This window comes from Coffea arabica, chromosome 11e, assembly GCF_036785885.1.
Source record: "Coffea arabica cultivar ET-39 chromosome 11e, Coffea Arabica ET-39 HiFi, whole genome shotgun sequence".
Lineage (NCBI taxonomy): Eukaryota > Viridiplantae > Streptophyta > Magnoliopsida > Gentianales > Rubiaceae > Coffea > Coffea arabica.
In genome coordinates, this window is record NC_092331.1 from 41290402 (window position 1) to 41307466 (window position 17065).

Here is a 17065-nt window from a genome sequence, read left to right on the forward strand (position 1 = left end):
CTCGATCAAAGCCCGGATCGTCGCTCAAATTTGTCGGCGCAAATGTATCACCGCAACTAGGGGTGGCAATTTTCGACACGACACGAACCTAACACGAAATTAATGGGTTTGGGTTGAGGTTTCGGGAATTCGGGTCAGAATCGGGTTGGACCCGATGAACCCGAAAAGAAAACCGGTCGATTTCGGGCCAACCCGTGGTGACCTGATATGACCCGATATGACCCGTTTACGAATTAAAAATAATTTAATAAACATAAAAATAATTTTATCTAACTAAACTAAGTTATTCTTTTTTTCAAAGGCATTAATTACTTAATCCTAAACGAATTTATTTAATTTGTGTGAAGTTGAAATTATTATACTTGGACAAATAATATATTATATTATTTTTCACTTTTGTATTGTTTTAATTTATTTTATATTTTGCTTGGGATAAAACACTTTTACGGTGTTTAATTTATTTTAGATTTGATTTGGAATCATTTATTTAAATTTTTATTACTTGATTATGTAATTAGTTTTGTGAGAAATTGATTTTATTAGAAATTACAGTGATAAATTAATAAATTAAAATTAAGTTTCGGGTCATTTCGGGTCGACCCGCCGCCCCGTAAACCTGAAATTTTCGGGTTCGGGTCAGCATACCTGACCCGTCACGGGTTGGCGGGTCGGGGTTCGGGTCAACAGATTTTCTGGCGGGTCTGTTGACCCGAACCCGACCCGCCAACCTGATTTGGACCCGAATTGCCACCCCTAACTGCAAGCGTGAAGGATTGATTTCATGATAATTTAGAGTTGCGGGATGAGGGAAAAAAACAGGGTGCAAATCAATAACAAAAAAAAATATAAAGTAAATAAATAAAAGGATAAGAGGAAAATGCTTGAATTGACGCTTAAAATGAATTTCGGTCTAGAAAAGCCACACTGCTTCGCAGGACGGGTTAGTTTAAAAGAATAACGCGAAAGGAACATGGCGGGTGCGATCATACCAGCACTAATGCACCGGATCCCATCAGAACTCCGAAGTTAAGCGTGCTTGGGCGAGAGTAGTACTAGGATGGGTGACCCCCTGGGAAGTCCTCGTGTTGCACCCCTCTCTTTTTTGTTTCGAAATCCAAATTTCCTATTCGTTCTTTATCCTGTAGTAATTTAGCTCCGTCGGAACGATTGCTTAATATTTTGCTTCTTGTCGAAGCTTGAAGGAGGATCTGAAGGCGCGAGACAAATCAGGAACGGTACGGCTCGATCAAAGCCCGGATCGTCGCTCAAATTTGTCGGCGCAAATGTATCACCGCAACTAGGGGTGGCAATTTTCGACACGACCTGAAAACACGACACGAACCTAACACGAAATTAATGGGTTTGGGTTGAGGTTTCGGGAATTCGGGTCAGAATCGGGTTGGACCCGATGAACCCGAAAAGAAAACCGGTCGATTTCGGGTCAACCCGTGGTGACCTGATATGACCCGTTTACGAATTAAAAATAATTTAATAAACATAAAAATAATTTTATCTAACTAAACTAAGTTATTCTTTTTTTCAAAGGCATTAATTACTTAATCCTAAACGAATTTATTTAATTTGTGTGAAGTTGAAATTATTATACTTGGACAAATAATATATTATATTATTTTTCACTTTTGTATTGTTTTAATTTATTTTATATTTTGCTTGGGATAAAACACTTTTACGGTGTTTAATTTATTTTAGATTTGATTTGGAATCATTTATTTAAATTTTTATTACTTGATTATGTAATTAGTTTTGTGAGAAATTGATTTTATTAGAAATTACAGTGATAAATTAATAAATTAAAATTAAGTTTCGGGTCATTTCGGGTCGACCCGCCGCCCCGTAAACCTGAAATTTTCGGGTTCGGGTCAGCATACCTGACCCGTCACGGGTTGGCGGGTCGGGGTTCGGGTCAACAGATTTTCTGGCGGGTCTGTTGACCCGAACCCGACCCGCCAACCTGATTTGGACCCGAATTGCCACCCCTAACTGCAAGCGTGAAGGATTGATTTCATGATAATTTAGAGTTGCGGGATGAGGGAAAAAAACAGGGTGCAAATCAATAACAAAAAAAAATATAAAGTAAATAAATAAAAGGATAAGAGGAAAATGCTTGAATTGACGCTTAAAATGAATTTCGGTCTAGAAAAGCCACACTGCTTCGCAGGACGGGGTAGTTTAAAAGAATAAAGCGAAAGGAACATGGCGGGTGCGATCATACCAGCATTAATGCACCGGATCCCATCAGAACTCCGAAGTTAAGCGTGCTTGGGCGAGAGTAGTACTAGGATGGGTGACCCCCTGGGAAGTCCTCGTGTTGCACCCCTTTCTTTTTTGTTTCGAAATCCAAATTTCCTATTCGTTCTTTATCCTGTAGTAATTTAGCTCCGTCGGAACGATTGCTTAATATTTTGCTTCTTGTCGAAGCGTGAAGGAGGATCTGAAGGCGCGAGACAAATCAGGAACGGTACGGCTCGATCAAAGCCCGGATCGTCGCTCAAATTTGTCGGCGCAAATGTATCACCGCAACTAGGGGTGGCAATTTTCGACACGACCTGAAAACACGACACGAACCTAACACGAAATTAATGGGTTTGGGTTGAGGTTTCGGGAATTCGGGTCAGAATCGGGTTGGACCCGATGAACCCGAAAAGAAAACCGGTCGATTTCGGGTCAACCCGTGGTGACCTGATATGACCCGATATGACCCGTTTACGAATTAAAAATAATTTAATAAACATAAAAATAATTTTATCTAACTAAACTAAGTTATTCTTTTTTTCAAAGGCATTAATTACTTAATCCTAAACAAATTTATTTAATTTGTGTGAAGTTGAAATTATTATACTTGGACAAATAATATATTATATTATTTTTCACTTTTGTATTGTTTTAATTTATTTTATATTTTGCTTGGGATAAAACACTTTTACGGTGTTTAATTTATTTTAGATTTGATTTGGAATCATTTATTTAAATTTTTATTACTTGATTATGTAATTAGTTTTGTGAGAAATTGATTTTATTAGAAATTACAGTGATAAATTAATAAATTAAAATTAAGTTTCGGGTCATTTCGGGTCGACCCGCCGCCCCGTAAACCTGAAATTTTCGGTTTCGGGTCAGCATACCTGACCCGTCACGGGTTGGCGGGTCGGGGTTCGGGTCAACAGATTTTCTGGCGGGTCTGTTGACCCGAACCCGACCCGCCAACCTGATTTGGACCCGAATTGCCACCCCTAACTGCAAACGTGAAGGATTGATTTCATGATAATTTAGAGTTGCGGGATGAGGGAAAAAAACAGGGTGCAAATCAATAACAAAAAAAAATATAAAGTAAATAAATAAAAGGATAAGAGGAAAATGCTTGAATTGACGCTTAAAATGAATTTCGGTCTAGAAAAGCCACACTGCTTCGCAGGACGGGGTAGTTTAAAAGAATAAAGCGAAAGGAACATGGCGGGTGCGATCATACCAGCACTAATGCACCGGATCCCATCAGAACTCCGAAGTTAAGCGTGCTTGGGCGAGAGTAGTACTAGGATGGGTGACCCCCTGGGAAGTCCTCGTGTTGCACCCCTCTCTTTTTTGTTTCGAAATCCAAATTTCCTATTCGTTCTTTATCCTGTAGTAATTTAGCTCCGTCGGAACGATTGCTTAATATTTTGCTTCTTGTCGAAGCGTGAAGGAGGATCTGAAGGCGCGAGACAAATCAGGAACGGTACGGCTCGATCAAAGCCCGGATCGTCGCTCAAATTTGTCGGCGCAAATGTATCACCGCAACTAGGGGTGGCAATTTTCGACACGACCTGAAAACACGACACGAACCTAACACGAAATTAATGGGTTTGGGTTGAGGTTTCGGGAATTCGGGTCAGAATCGGGTTGGACCCGATGAACCCGAAAAGAAAACCGGTCGATTTCGGGTCAACCCGTGGTGACCTGATATGACCCGATATGACCCGTTTACGAATTAAAAATAATTTAATAAACATAAAAATGATTTTATCTAACTAAACTAAGTTATTCTTTTTTTCAAAGGCATTAATTACTTAATCCTAAACGAATTTATTTAATTTGTGTGAAGTTGAAATTATTATACTTGGACAAATAATATATTATATTATTTTTCACTTTTGTATTGTTTTAATTTATTTTATATTTTGCTTGGGATAAAACACTTTTACGGTGTTTAATTTATTTTAGATTTGATTTGGAATCATTTATTTAAATTTTTATTACTTGATTATGTAATTAGTTTTGTGAGAAATTGATTTTATTAGAAATTACAGTGATAAATTAATAAATTAAAATTAAGTTTCGGGTCATTTCGGGTCGACCCGCCGCCCCGTAAACCTGAAATTTTCGGGTTCGGGTCAGCATACCTGACCCGTCACGGGTTGGCGGGTCGGGGTTCGGGTCAACAGATTTTCTGGCGGGTCTGTTGACCCGAACCCGACCCGCCAACCTGATTTGGACCCGAATTGCCACCCCTAACTGCAAGCGTGAAGGATTGATTTCATGATAATTTAGAGTTGCGGGATGAGGGAAAAAAACAGGGTGCAAATCAATAACAAAAAAAAATATAAAGTAAATAAATAAAAGGATAAGAGGAAAATGCTTGAATTGACGCTTAAAATGAATTTCGGTCTAGAAAAGCCACACTGCTTCGCAGGACGGGGTAGTTTAAAAGAATAAAGCGAAAGGAACATGGCGGGTGCGATCATACCAGCACTAATGCACCGGATCCCATCAGAACTCCGAAGTTAAGCGTGCTTGGGCGAGAGTAGTACTAGGATGGGTGACCCCCTGGGAAGTCCTCGTGTTGCACCCCTCTCTTTTTTGTTTCGAAATCCAAATTTCCTATTCGTTCTTTATCCTGTAGTAATTTAGCTCCGTCGGAACGATTGCTTAATATTTTGCTTCTTGTCGAAGCGTGAAGGAGGATCTGAAGGCGCGAGACAAATCAGGAACGGTACGGCTCGATCAAAGCCCGGATCGTCGCTCAAATTTGTCGGCGCAAATGTATCACCGCAACTAGGGGTGGCAATTTTCGACACGACACGAACCTAACACGAAATTAATGGGTTTGGGTTGAGGTTTCGGGAATTCGGGTCAGAATCGGGTTGGACCCGATGAACCCGAAAAGAAAACCGGTCGATTTCGGGCCAACCCGTGGTGACCTGATATGACCCGATATGACCCGTTTACGAATTAAAAATAATTTAATAAACATAAAAATAATTTTATCTAACTAAACTAAGTTATTCTTTTTTTCAAAGGCATTAATTACTTAATCCTAAACGAATTTATTTAATTTGTGTGAAGTTGAAATTATTATACTTGGACAAATAATATATTATATTATTTTTCACTTTTGTATTGTTTTAATTTATTTTATATTTTGCTTGGGATAAAACACTTTTACGGTGTTTAATTTATTTTAGATTTGATTTGGAATCATTTATTTAAATTTTTATTACTTGATTATGTAATTAGTTTTGTGAGAAATTGATTTTATTAGAAATTACAGTGATAAATTAATAAATTAAAATTAAGTTTCGGGTCATTTCGGGTCGACCCGCCGCCCCGTAAACCTGAAATTTTCGGGTTCGGGTCAGCATACCTGACCCGTCACGGGTTGGCGGGTCGGGGTTCGGGTCAACAGATTTTCTGGCGGGTCTGTTGACCCGAACCCGACCCGCCAACCTGATTTGGACCCGAATTGCCACCCCTAACTGCAAGCGTGAAGGATTGATTTCATGATAATTTAGAGTTGCGGGATGAGGGAAAAAAACAGGGTGCAAATCAATAACAAAAAAAAATATAAAGTAAATAAATAAAAGGATAAGAGGAAAATGCTTGAATTGACGCTTAAAATGAATTTCGGTCTAGAAAAGCCACACTGCTTCGCAGGACGGGGTAGTTTAAAAGAATAAAGCGAAAGGAACATGGCGGGTGCGATCATACCAGCACTAATGCACCGGATCCCATCAGAACTCCGAAGTTAAGCGTGCTTGGGCGAGAGTAGTACTAGGATGGGTGACCCCCTGGGAAGTCCTCGTGTTGCACCCCTCTCTTTTTTGTTTCGAAATCCAAATTTCCTATTCGTTCTTTATCCTGTAGTGATTTAGCTCCGTCGGAACGATTGCTTAATATTTTGCTTCTTGTCGAAGCGTGAAGGAGGATCTGAAGGCGCGAGACAAATCAGGAACGGTACGGCTCGATCAAAGCCCGGATCGTCGCTCAAATTTGTCGGCGCAAATGTATCACCGCAACTAGGGGTGGCAATTTTCGACACGACCTGAAAACACGACACGAACCTAACACGAAATTAATGGGTTTGGGTTGAGGTTTCGGGAATTCGGGTTGGACCCAATGAACCCGAAAAGAAAACCGGTCGATTTCTGGTCAACCCGTGGTGACCTGATATGACCCGTTTACGAATTAAAAATAATTTAATAAACATAAAAATAATTTTATCTAACTAAACTAAGTTATTCTTTTTTTCAAAGGCATTAATTACTTAATCCTAAACGAATTTATTTAATTTGTGTGAAGTTGAAATTATTATACTTGGACAAATAATATATTATATTATTTTTCACTTTTGCATTGTTTTAATTTATTTTATATTTTGCTTGGGATAAAACACTTTTACGGTGTTTAATTTATTTTAGATTTGATTTGGAATCATTTATTTAAATTTTTATTACTTGATTATGTAATTAGTTTTGTGAGAAATTGATTTTATTAGAAATTACAGTGATAAATTAATAAATTAAAATTAAGTTTCGGGTCATTTCGGGTCGACCCGCCGCCCCGTAAACCTGAAATTTTCGGTTTCGGGTCAGCATACCTGACCCGTCACGGGTTGGCGGGTCGGGGTTCGGGTCAACAGATTTTCTGGCGGGTCTGTTGACCCGAACCCGACCCGCCAACCTGATTTGGACCCGAATTGCCACCCCTAACTGCAAGCGTGAAGGATTGATTTCATGATAATTTAGAGTTGCGGGATGAGGGAAAAAAACAGGGTGCAAATCAATAACAAAAAAAAATATAAAGTAAATAAATAAAAGGATAAGAGGAAAATGCTTGAATTGACGCTTAAAATGAATTTCGGTCTAGAAAAGCCACACTGCTTCGCAGGACGGGGTAGTTTAAAAGAATAAAGCGAAAGGAACATGGCGGGTGCGATCATACCAGCATTAATGCACCGGATCCCATCAGAACTCCGAAGTTAAGCGTGCTTGGGCGAGAGTAGTACTAGGATGGGTGACCCCCTGGGAAGTCCTCGTGTTGCACCCCTTTCTTTTTTGTTTCGAAATCCAAATTTCCTATTCGTTCTTTATCCTGTAGTAATTTAGCTCCGTCGGAACGATTGCTTAATATTTTGCTTCTTGTCAAAGCGTGAAGGAGGATCTGAAGGCGCGAGACAAATCAGGAACGGTACGGCTCGATCAAAGCCCGGATCGTCGCTCAAATTTGTCGGCGCAAATGTATCACCGCAACTAGGGGTGGCAATTTTCGACACGACACGAACCTAACACGAAATTAATGGGTTTGGGTTGAGGTTTCGGGAATTCGGGTCAGAATCGGGTTGGACCCGATGAACCCGAAAAGAAAACCGGTCGATTTCGGGCCAACCCGTGGTGACCTGATATGACCCGATATGACCCGTTTACGAATTAAAAATAATTTAATAAACATAAAAATAATTTTATCTAACTAAACTAAGTTATTCTTTTTTTCAAAGGCATTAATTACTTAATCCTAAACGAATTTATTTAATTTGTGTGAAGTTGAAATTATTATACTTGGACAAATAATATATTATATTATTTTTCACTTTTGTATTGTTTTAATTTATTTTATATTTTGCTTGGGATAAAACACTTTTACGGTGTTTAATTTATTTTAGATTTGATTTGGAATCATTTATTTAAATTTTTATTACTTGATTATGTAATTAGTTTTGTGAGAAATTGATTTTATTAGAAATTACAGTGATAAATTAATAAATTAAAATTAAGTTTCGGGTCATTTCGGGTCGACCCGCCGCCCCGTAAACCTGAAATTTTCGGGTTCGGGTCAGCATACCTGACCCGTCACGGGTTGGCGGGTCGGGGTTCGGGTCAACAGATTTTCTGGCGGGTCTGTTGACCCGAACCCGACCCGCCAACCTGATTTGGACCCGAATTGCCACCCCTAACTGCAAGCGTGAAGGATTGATTTCATGATAATTTAGAGTTGCGGGATGAGGGAAAAAAACAGGGTGCAAATCCATAACAAAAAAAAATATAAAGTAAATAAATAAAAGGATAAGAGGAAAATGCTTGAATTGACGCTTAAAATGAATTTCGGTCTAGAAAAGCCACACTGCTTCGCAGGACGGGGTAGTTTAAAAGAATAAAGCGAAAGGAACATGGCGGGTGCGATCATACCAGCATTAATGCACCGGATCCCATCAGAACTCCGAAGTTAAGCGTGCTTGGGCGAGAGTAGTACTAGGATGGGTGACCCCCTGGGAAGTCCTCGTGTTGCACCCCTTTCTTTTTTGTTTCGAAATCCAAATTTCCTATTCGTTCTTTATCCTGTAGTAATTTAGCTCCGTCGGAACGATTGCTTAATATTTTGCTTCTTGTCAAAGCGTGAAGGAGGATCTGAAGGCGCGAGACAAATCAGGAACGGTACGGCTCGATCAAAGCCCGGATCGTCGCTCAAATTTGTCGGCGCAAATGTATCACCGCAACTAGGGGTGGCAATTTTCGACACGACACGAACCTAACACGAAATTAATGGGTTTGGGTTGAGGTTTCGGGAATTCGGGTCAGAATCGGGTTGGACCCGATGAACCCGAAAAGAAAACCGGTCGATTTCGGGCCAACCCGTGGTGACCTGATATGACCCGATATGACCCGTTTACGAATTAAAAATAATTTAATAAACATAAAAATAATTTTATCTAACTAAACTAAGTTATTCTTTTTTTCAAAGGCATTAATTACTTAATCCTAAACGAATTTATTTAATTTGTGTGAAGTTGAAATTATTATACTTGGACAAATAATATATTATATTATTTTTCACTTTTGTATTGTTTTAATTTATTTTATATTTTGCTTGGGATAAAACACTTTTACGGTGTTTAATTTATTTTAGATTTGATTTGGAATCATTTATTTAAATTTTTATTACTTGATTATGTAATTAGTTTTGTGAGAAATTGATTTTATTAGAAATTACAGTGATAAATTAATAAATTAAAATTAAGTTTCGGGTCATTTCGGGTCGACCCGCCGCCCCGTAAACCTGAAATTTTCGGGTTCGGGTCAGCATACCTGACCCGTCACGGGTTGGCGGGTCGGGGTTCGGGTCAACAGATTTTCTGGCGGGTCTGTTGACCCGAACCCGACCCGCCAACCTGATTTGGACCCGAATTGCCACCCCTAACTGCAAGCGTGAAGGATTGATTTCATGATAATTTAGAGTTGCGGGATGAGGGAAAAAAACAGGGTGCAAATCAATAACAAAAAAAAATATAAAGTAAATAAATAAAAGGATAAGAGGAAAATGCTTGAATTGACGCTTAAAATGAATTTCGGTCTAGAAAAGCCACACTGCTTCGCAGGACGGGGTAGTTTAAAAGAATAACGCGAAAGGAACATGGCGGGTGCGATCATACCAGCACTAATGCACCGGATCCCATCAGAACTCCGAAGTTAAGCGTGCTTGGGCGAGAGTAGTACTAGGATGGGTGACCCCCTGGGAAGTCCTCGTGTTGCACCCCTCTCTTTTTTGTTTCGAAATCCAAATTTCCTATTCGTTCTTTATCCTGTAGTAATTTAGCTCCGTCGGAACGATTGCTTAATATTTTGCTTCTTGTCGAAGCGTGAAGGAGGATCTGAAGGCGCGAGACAAATCAGGAACGGTACGGCTCGATCAAAGCCCGGATCGTCGCTCAAATTTGTCGGCGCAAATGTATCACCGCAACTAGGGGTGGCAATTTTCGACACGACCTGAAAACACGACACGAACCTAACACGAAATTAATGGGTTTGGGTTGAGGTTTCGGGAATTCGGGTCAGAATCGGGTTGGACCCGATGAACCCGAAAAGAAAACCGGTCGATTTCGGGTCAACCCGTGGTGACCTGATATGACCCGTTTACGAATTAAAAATAATTTAATAAACATAAAAATAATTTTATCTAACTAAACTAAGTTATTCTTTTTTTCAAAGGCATTAATTACTTAATCCTAAACGAATTTATTTAATTTGTGTGAAGTTGAAATTATTATACTTGGACAAATAATATATTATATTATTTTTCACTTTTGCATTGTTTTAATTTATTTTATATTTTGCTTGGGATAAAACACTTTTACGGTGTTTAATTTATTTTAGATTTGATTTGGAATCATTTATTTAAATTTTTATTACTTGATTATGTAATTAGTTTTGTGAGAAATTGATTTTATTAGAAATTACAGTGATAAATTAATAAATTAAAATTAAGTTTCGGGTCATTTCGGGTCGACCCGCCGCCCCGTAAACCTGAAATTTTCGGGTTCGGGTCAGCATACCTGACCCGTCACGGGTTGGCGGGTCGGGGTTCGGGTCAACAGATTTTCTGGCGGGTCTGTTGACCCGAACCCGACCCGCCAACCTGATTTGGACCCGAATTGCCACCCCTAACTGCAAGCGTGAAGGATTGATTTCATGATAATTTAGAGTTGCGGGATGAGGGAAAAACACAGGGTGCAAATCAATAACAAAAAAAAATATAAAGTAAATAAATAAAAGGATAAGAGGAAAATGCTTGAATTGACGCTTAAAATGAATTTCGGTCTAGAAAAGCCACACTGCTTCGCAGGACGGGGTAGTTTAAAAGAATAAAGCGAAAGGAACATGGCGGGTGCGATCATACCAGCATTAATGCACCGGATCCCATCAGAACTCCGAAGTTAAGCGTGCTTGGGCGAGAGTAGTACTAGGATGGGTGACCCCCTGGGAAGTCCTCGTGTTGCACCCCTTTCTTTTTTGTTTCGAAATCCAAATTTCCTATTCGTTCTTTATCCTGTAGTAATTTAGCTCCGTCGGAACGATTGCTTAATATTTTGCTTCTTGTCGAAGCGTGAAGGAGGATCTGAAGGCGCGAGACAAATCAGGAACGGTACGGCTCGATCAAAGCCCGGATCGTCGCTCAAATTTGTCGGCGCAAATGTATCACCGCAACTAGGGGTGGCAATTTTCGACACGACCTGAAAACACGACACGAACCTAACACGAAATTAATGGGTTTGGGTTGAGGTTTCGGGAATTCGGGTCAGAATCGGGTTGGACCCGATGAACCCGAAAAGAAAACCGGTCGATTTCGGGTCAACCCGTGGTGACCTGATATGACCCGTTTACGAATTAAAAATAATTTAATAAACATAAAAATAATTTTATCTAACTAAACTAAGTTATTCTTTTTTTCAAAGGCATTAATTACTTAATCCTAAACGAATTTATTTAATTTGTGTGAAGTTGAAATTATTATACTTGGACAAATAATATATTATATTATTTTTCACTTTTGCATTGTTTTAATTTATTTTATATTTTGCTTGGGATAAAACACTTTTACGGTGTTTAATTTATTTTAGATTTGATTTGGAATCATTTATTTAAATTTTTATTACTTGATTATGTAATTAGTTTTGTGAGAAATTGATTTTATTAGAAATTACAGTGATAAATTAATAAATTAAAATTAAGTTTCGGGTCATTTCGGGTCGACCCGCCGCCCCGTAAACCTGAAATTTTCGGTTTCGGGTCAGCATACCTGACCCGTCACGGGTTGGCGGGTCGGGGTTCGGGTCAACAGATTTTCTGGCGGGTCTGTTGACCCGAACCCGACCCGCCAACCTGATTTGGACCCGAATTGCCACCCCTAACTGCAAGCGTGAAGGATTGATTTCATGATAATTTAGAGTTGCGGGATGAGGGAAAAAAACAGGGTGCAAATCAATAACAAAAAAAAATATAAAGTAAATAAATAAAAGGATAAGAGGAAAATGCTTGAATTGACGCTTAAAATGAATTTCGGTCTAGAAAAGCCACACTGCTTCGCAGGACGGGGTAGTTTAAAAGAATAAAGCGAAAGGAACATGGCGGGTGCGATCATACCAGCATTAATGCACCGGATCCCATCAGAACTCCGAAGTTAAGCGTGCTTGGGCGAGAGTAGTACTAGGATGGGTGACCCCCTGGGAAGTCCTCGTGTTGCACCCCTTTCTTTTTTGTTTCGAAATCCAAATTTCCTATTCGTTCTTTATCCTGTAGTAATTTAGCTCCGTCGGAACGATTGCTTAATATTTTGCTTCTTGTCGAAGCGTGAAGGAGGATCTGAAGGCGCGAGACAAATCAGGAACGGTACGGCTCGATCAAAGCCCGGATCGTCGCTCAAATTTGTCGGCGCAAATGTATCACCGCAACTAGGGGTGGCAATTTTCGACACGACCTGAAAACACGACACGAACCTAACACGAAATTAATGGGTTTGGGTTGAGGTTTCGGGAATTCGGGTCAGAATCGGGTTGGACCCGATGAACCCGAAAAGAAAACCGGTCGATTTCGGGTCAACCCGTGGTGACCTGATATGACCCGATATGACCCGTTTACGAATTAAAAATAATTTAATAAACATAAAAATAATTTTATCTAACTAAACTAAGTTATTCTTTTTTTCAAAGGCATTAATTACTTAATCCTAAACGAATTTATTTAATTTGTGTGAAGTTGAAATTATTATACTTGGACAAATAATATATTATATTATTTTTCACTTTTGTATTGTTTTAATTTATTTTATATTTTGCTTGGGATAAAACACTTTTACGGTGTTTAATTTATTTTAGATTTGATTTGGAATCATTTATTTAAATTTTTATTACTTGATTATGTAATTAGTTTTGTGAGAAATTGATTTTATTAGAAATTACAGTGATAAATTAATAAATTAAAATTAAGTTTCGGGTCATTTCGGGTCGACCCGCCGCCCCGTAAACCTGAAATTTTCGGTTTCGGGTCAGCATACCTGACCCGTCACGGGTTGGCGGGTCGGGGTTCGGGTCAACAGATTTTCTGGCGGGTCTGTTGACCCGAACCCGACCCGCCAACCTGATTTGGACCCGAATTGCCACCCCTAACTGCAAGCGTGAAGGATTGATTTCATGATAATTTAGAGTTGCGGGATGAGGGAAAAAAACAGGGTGCAAATCAATAACAAAAAAAAATATAAAGTAAATAAATAAAAGGATAAGAGGAAAATGCTTGAATTGACGCTTAAAATGAATTTCGGTCTAGAAAAGCCACACTGCTTCGCAGGACGGGGTAGTTTAAAAGAATAAAGCGAAAGGAACATGGCGGGTGCGATCATACCAGCACTAATGCACCGGATCCCATCAGAACTCCGAAGTTAAGCGTGCTTGGGCGAGAGTAGTACTAGGATGGGTGACCCCCTGGGAAGTCCTCGTGTTGCACCCCTCTCTTTTTTGTTTCGAAATCCAAATTTCCTATTCGTTCTTTATCCTGTAGTGATTTAGCTCCGTCGGAACGATTGCTTAATATTTTGCTTCTTGTCGAAGCGTGAAGGAGGATCTGAAGGCGCGAGACAAATCAGGAACGGTACGGCTCGATCAAAGCCCGGATCGTCGCTCAAATTTGTCGGCGCAAATGTATCACCGCAACTAGGGGTGGCAATTTTCGACACGACCTGAAAACACGACACGAACCTAACACGAAATTAATGGGTTTGGGTTGAGGTTTCGGGAATTCGGGTTGGACCCAATGAACCCGAAAAGAAAACCGGTCGATTTCTGGTCAACCCGTGGTGACCTGATATGACCCGTTTACGAATTAAAAATAATTTAATAAACATAAAAATAATTTTATCTAACTAAACTAAGTTATTCTTTTTTTCAAAGGCATTAATTACTTAATCCTAAACGAATTTATTTAATTTGTGTGAAGTTGAAATTATTATACTTGGACAAATAATATATTATATTATTTTTCACTTTTGCATTGTTTTAATTTATTTTATATTTTGCTTGGGATAAAACACTTTTACGGTGTTTAATTTATTTTAGATTTGATTTGGAATCATTTATTTAAATTTTTATTACTTGATTATGTAATTAGTTTTGTGAGAAATTGATTTTATTAGAAATTACAGTGATAAATTAATAAATTAAAATTAAGTTTCGGGTCATTTCGGGTCGACCCGCCGCCCCGTAAACCTGAAATTTTCGGTTTCGGGTCAGCATACCTGACCCGTCACGGGTTGGCGGGTCGGGGTTCGGGTCAACAGATTTTCTGGCGGGTCTGTTGACCCGAACCCGACCCGCCAACCTGATTTGGACCCGAATTGCCACCCCTAACTGCAAGCGTGAAGGATTGATTTCATGATAATTTAGAGTTGCGGGATGAGGGAAAAAAACAGGGTGCAAATCAATAACAAAAAAAAATATAAAGTAAATAAATAAAAGGATAAGAGGAAAATGCTTGAATTGACGCTTAAAATGAATTTCGGTCTAGAAAAGCCACACTGCTTCGCAGGACGGGGTAGTTTAAAAGAATAAAGCGAAAGGAACATGGCGGGTGCGATCATACCAGCATTAATGCACCGGATCCCATCAGAACTCCGAAGTTAAGCGTGCTTGGGCGAGAGTAGTACTAGGATGGGTGACCCCCTGGGAAGTCCTCGTGTTGCACCCCTTTCTTTTTTGTTTCGAAATCCAAATTTCCTATTCGTTCTTTATCCTGTAGTAATTTAGCTCCGTCGGAACGATTGCTTAATATTTTGCTTCTTGTCGAAGCGTGAAGGAGGATCTGAAGGCGCGAGACAAATCAGGAACGGTACGGCTCGATCAAAGCCCGGATCGTCGCTCAAATTTGTCGGCGCAAATGTATCACCGCAACTAGGGGTGGCAATTTTCGACACGACCTGAAAACACGACACGAACCTAACACGAAATTAATGGGTTTGGGTTGAGGTTTCGGGAATTCGGGTCAGAATCGGGTTGGACCCGATGAACCCGAAAAGAAAACCGGTCGATTTCGGGTCAACCCGTGGTGACCTGATATGACCCGATATGACCCGTTTACGAATTAAAAATAATTTAATAAACATAAAAATAATTTTATCTAACTAAACTAAGTTATTCTTTTTTTCAAAGGCATTAATTACTTAATCCTAAACGAATTTATTTAATTTGTGTGAAGTTGAAATTATTATACTTGGACAAATAATATATTATATTATTTTTCACTTTTGTATTGTTTTAATTTATTTTATATTTTGCTTGGGATAAAACACTTTTACGGTGTTTAATTTATTTTAGATTTGATTTGGAATCATTTATTTAAATTTTTATTACTTGATTATGTAATTAGTTTTGTGAGAAATTGATTTTATTAGAAATTACAGTGATAAATTAATAAATTAAAATTAAGTTTCGGGTCATTTCGGGTCGACCCGCCGCCCCGTAAACCTGAAATTTTCGGTTTCGGGTCAGCATACCTGACCCGTCACGGGTTGGCGGGTCGGGGTTCGGGTCAACAGATTTTCTGGCGGGTCTGTTGACCCGAACCCGACCCGCCAACCTGATTTGGACCCGAATTGCCACCCCTAACTGCAAGCGTGAAGGATTGATTTCATGATAATTTAGAGTTGCGGGATGAGGGAAAAAAACAGGGTGCAAATCAATAACAAAAAAAAATATAAAGTAAATAAATAAAAGGATAAGAGGAAAATGCTTGAATTGACGCTTAAAATGAATTTCGGTCTAGAAAAGCCACACTGCTTCGCAGGACGGGGTAGTTTAAAAGAATAAAGCGAAAGGAACATGGCGGGTGCGATCATACCAGCACTAATGCACCGGATCCCATCAGAACTCCGAAGTTAAGCGTGCTTGGGCGAGAGTAGTACTAGGATGGGTGACCCCCTGGGAAGTCCTCGTGTTGCACCCCTCTCTTTTTTGTTTCGAAATCCAAATTTCCTATTCGTTCTTTATCCTGTAGTAATTTAGCTCCGTCGGAACGATTGCTTAATATTTTGCTTCTTGTCGAAGCGTGAAGGAGGATCTGAAGGCGCGAGACAAATCAGGAACGGTACGGCTCGATCAAAGCCCGGATCGTCGCTCAAATTTGTCGGCGCAAATGTATCACCGCAACTAGGGGTGGCAATTTTCGACACGACCTGAAAACACGACACGAACCTAACACGAAATTAATGGGTTTGGGTTGAGGTTTCGGGAATTCGGGTCAGAATCGGGTTGGACCCGATGAACCCGAAAAGAAAACCGGTCGATTTCGGGTCAACCCGTGGTGACCTGATATGACCCGATATGACCCGTTTACGAATTAAAAATAATTTAATAAACATAAAAATAATTTTATCTAACTAAACTAAGTTATTCTTTTTTTCAAAGGCATTAATTACTTAATCCTAAACGAATTTATTTAATTTGTGTGAAGTTGAAATTATTATACTTGGACAAATAATATATTATATTATTTTTCACTTTTGTATTGTTTTAATTTATTTTATATTTTGCTTGGGATAAAACACTTTTACGGTGTTTAATTTATTTTAGATTTGATTTGGAATCATTTATTTAAATTTTTATTACTTGATTATGTAATTAGTTTTGTGAGAAATTGATTTTATTAGAAATTACAGTGATAAATTAATAAATTAAAATTAAGTTTCGGGTCATTTCGGGTCGACCCGCCGCCCCGTAAACCTGAAATTTTCGGGTTCGGGTCAGCATACCTGACCCGTCACGGGTTGGCGGGTCGGGGTTCGGGTCAACAGATTTTCTGGCGGGTCTGTTGACCCGAACCCGACCCGCCAACCTGATTTGGACCCGAATTGCCACCCCTAACTGCAAGCGTGAAGGATTGATTTCATGATAATTTAGAGTTGCGGGATGAGGGAAAAAAACAGGGTGCAAATCAATAACAAAAAAAATATAAAGTAAATAAATAAAAGGATAAGAGGA

General features: G+C 39.2%; 13 non-coding genes across 13 annotated transcripts; all 13 read left to right on the plus strand.

The window, feature by feature from the left end:
- The first annotated feature begins 975 nt into the window (after window positions 1-975).
- LOC140028955 (5S ribosomal RNA) lies at window positions 976-1094 on the plus strand. The gene has a single exon (XR_011832860.1). It is a non-coding gene; the product is annotated as a 5S ribosomal RNA (ribosomal RNA).
- Window positions 1095-2219: 1125 nt separating this feature from the next.
- On the plus strand, window positions 2220-2338 carry LOC140030373 (5S ribosomal RNA). The gene has a single exon (XR_011834287.1). It is a non-coding gene; the product is annotated as a 5S ribosomal RNA (ribosomal RNA).
- Window positions 2339-3473: 1135 nt separating this feature from the next.
- LOC140028956 (5S ribosomal RNA) lies at window positions 3474-3592 on the plus strand. The gene has a single exon (XR_011832861.1). It is a non-coding gene; the product is annotated as a 5S ribosomal RNA (ribosomal RNA).
- A 1135-nt stretch (window positions 3593-4727) lies between these two features.
- Window positions 4728-4846, plus strand: LOC140028957 (5S ribosomal RNA). Its single transcript, XR_011832862.1, has one exon. It is a non-coding gene; the product is annotated as a 5S ribosomal RNA (ribosomal RNA).
- Window positions 4847-5968: 1122 nt separating this feature from the next.
- Window positions 5969-6087, plus strand: LOC140028958 (5S ribosomal RNA). The gene has a single exon (XR_011832863.1). It is a non-coding gene; the product is annotated as a 5S ribosomal RNA (ribosomal RNA).
- A 1114-nt stretch (window positions 6088-7201) lies between these two features.
- On the plus strand, window positions 7202-7320 carry LOC140030374 (5S ribosomal RNA). The gene has a single exon (XR_011834288.1). It is a non-coding gene; the product is annotated as a 5S ribosomal RNA (ribosomal RNA).
- A 1122-nt stretch (window positions 7321-8442) lies between these two features.
- LOC140030375 (5S ribosomal RNA) lies at window positions 8443-8561 on the plus strand. Its single transcript, XR_011834289.1, has one exon. It is a non-coding gene; the product is annotated as a 5S ribosomal RNA (ribosomal RNA).
- Window positions 8562-9683: 1122 nt separating this feature from the next.
- LOC140028959 (5S ribosomal RNA) lies at window positions 9684-9802 on the plus strand. Its single transcript, XR_011832864.1, has one exon. It is a non-coding gene; the product is annotated as a 5S ribosomal RNA (ribosomal RNA).
- A 1125-nt stretch (window positions 9803-10927) lies between these two features.
- Window positions 10928-11046, plus strand: LOC140030376 (5S ribosomal RNA). The gene has a single exon (XR_011834290.1). It is a non-coding gene; the product is annotated as a 5S ribosomal RNA (ribosomal RNA).
- Window positions 11047-12171: 1125 nt separating this feature from the next.
- On the plus strand, window positions 12172-12290 carry LOC140030377 (5S ribosomal RNA). Its single transcript, XR_011834291.1, has one exon. It is a non-coding gene; the product is annotated as a 5S ribosomal RNA (ribosomal RNA).
- A 1135-nt stretch (window positions 12291-13425) lies between these two features.
- On the plus strand, window positions 13426-13544 carry LOC140028960 (5S ribosomal RNA). The gene has a single exon (XR_011832865.1). It is a non-coding gene; the product is annotated as a 5S ribosomal RNA (ribosomal RNA).
- A 1114-nt stretch (window positions 13545-14658) lies between these two features.
- On the plus strand, window positions 14659-14777 carry LOC140030378 (5S ribosomal RNA). The gene has a single exon (XR_011834292.1). It is a non-coding gene; the product is annotated as a 5S ribosomal RNA (ribosomal RNA).
- A 1135-nt stretch (window positions 14778-15912) lies between these two features.
- LOC140028961 (5S ribosomal RNA) lies at window positions 15913-16031 on the plus strand. Its single transcript, XR_011832866.1, has one exon. It is a non-coding gene; the product is annotated as a 5S ribosomal RNA (ribosomal RNA).
- The last annotated feature ends 1034 nt before the right edge of the window (window positions 16032-17065 follow it).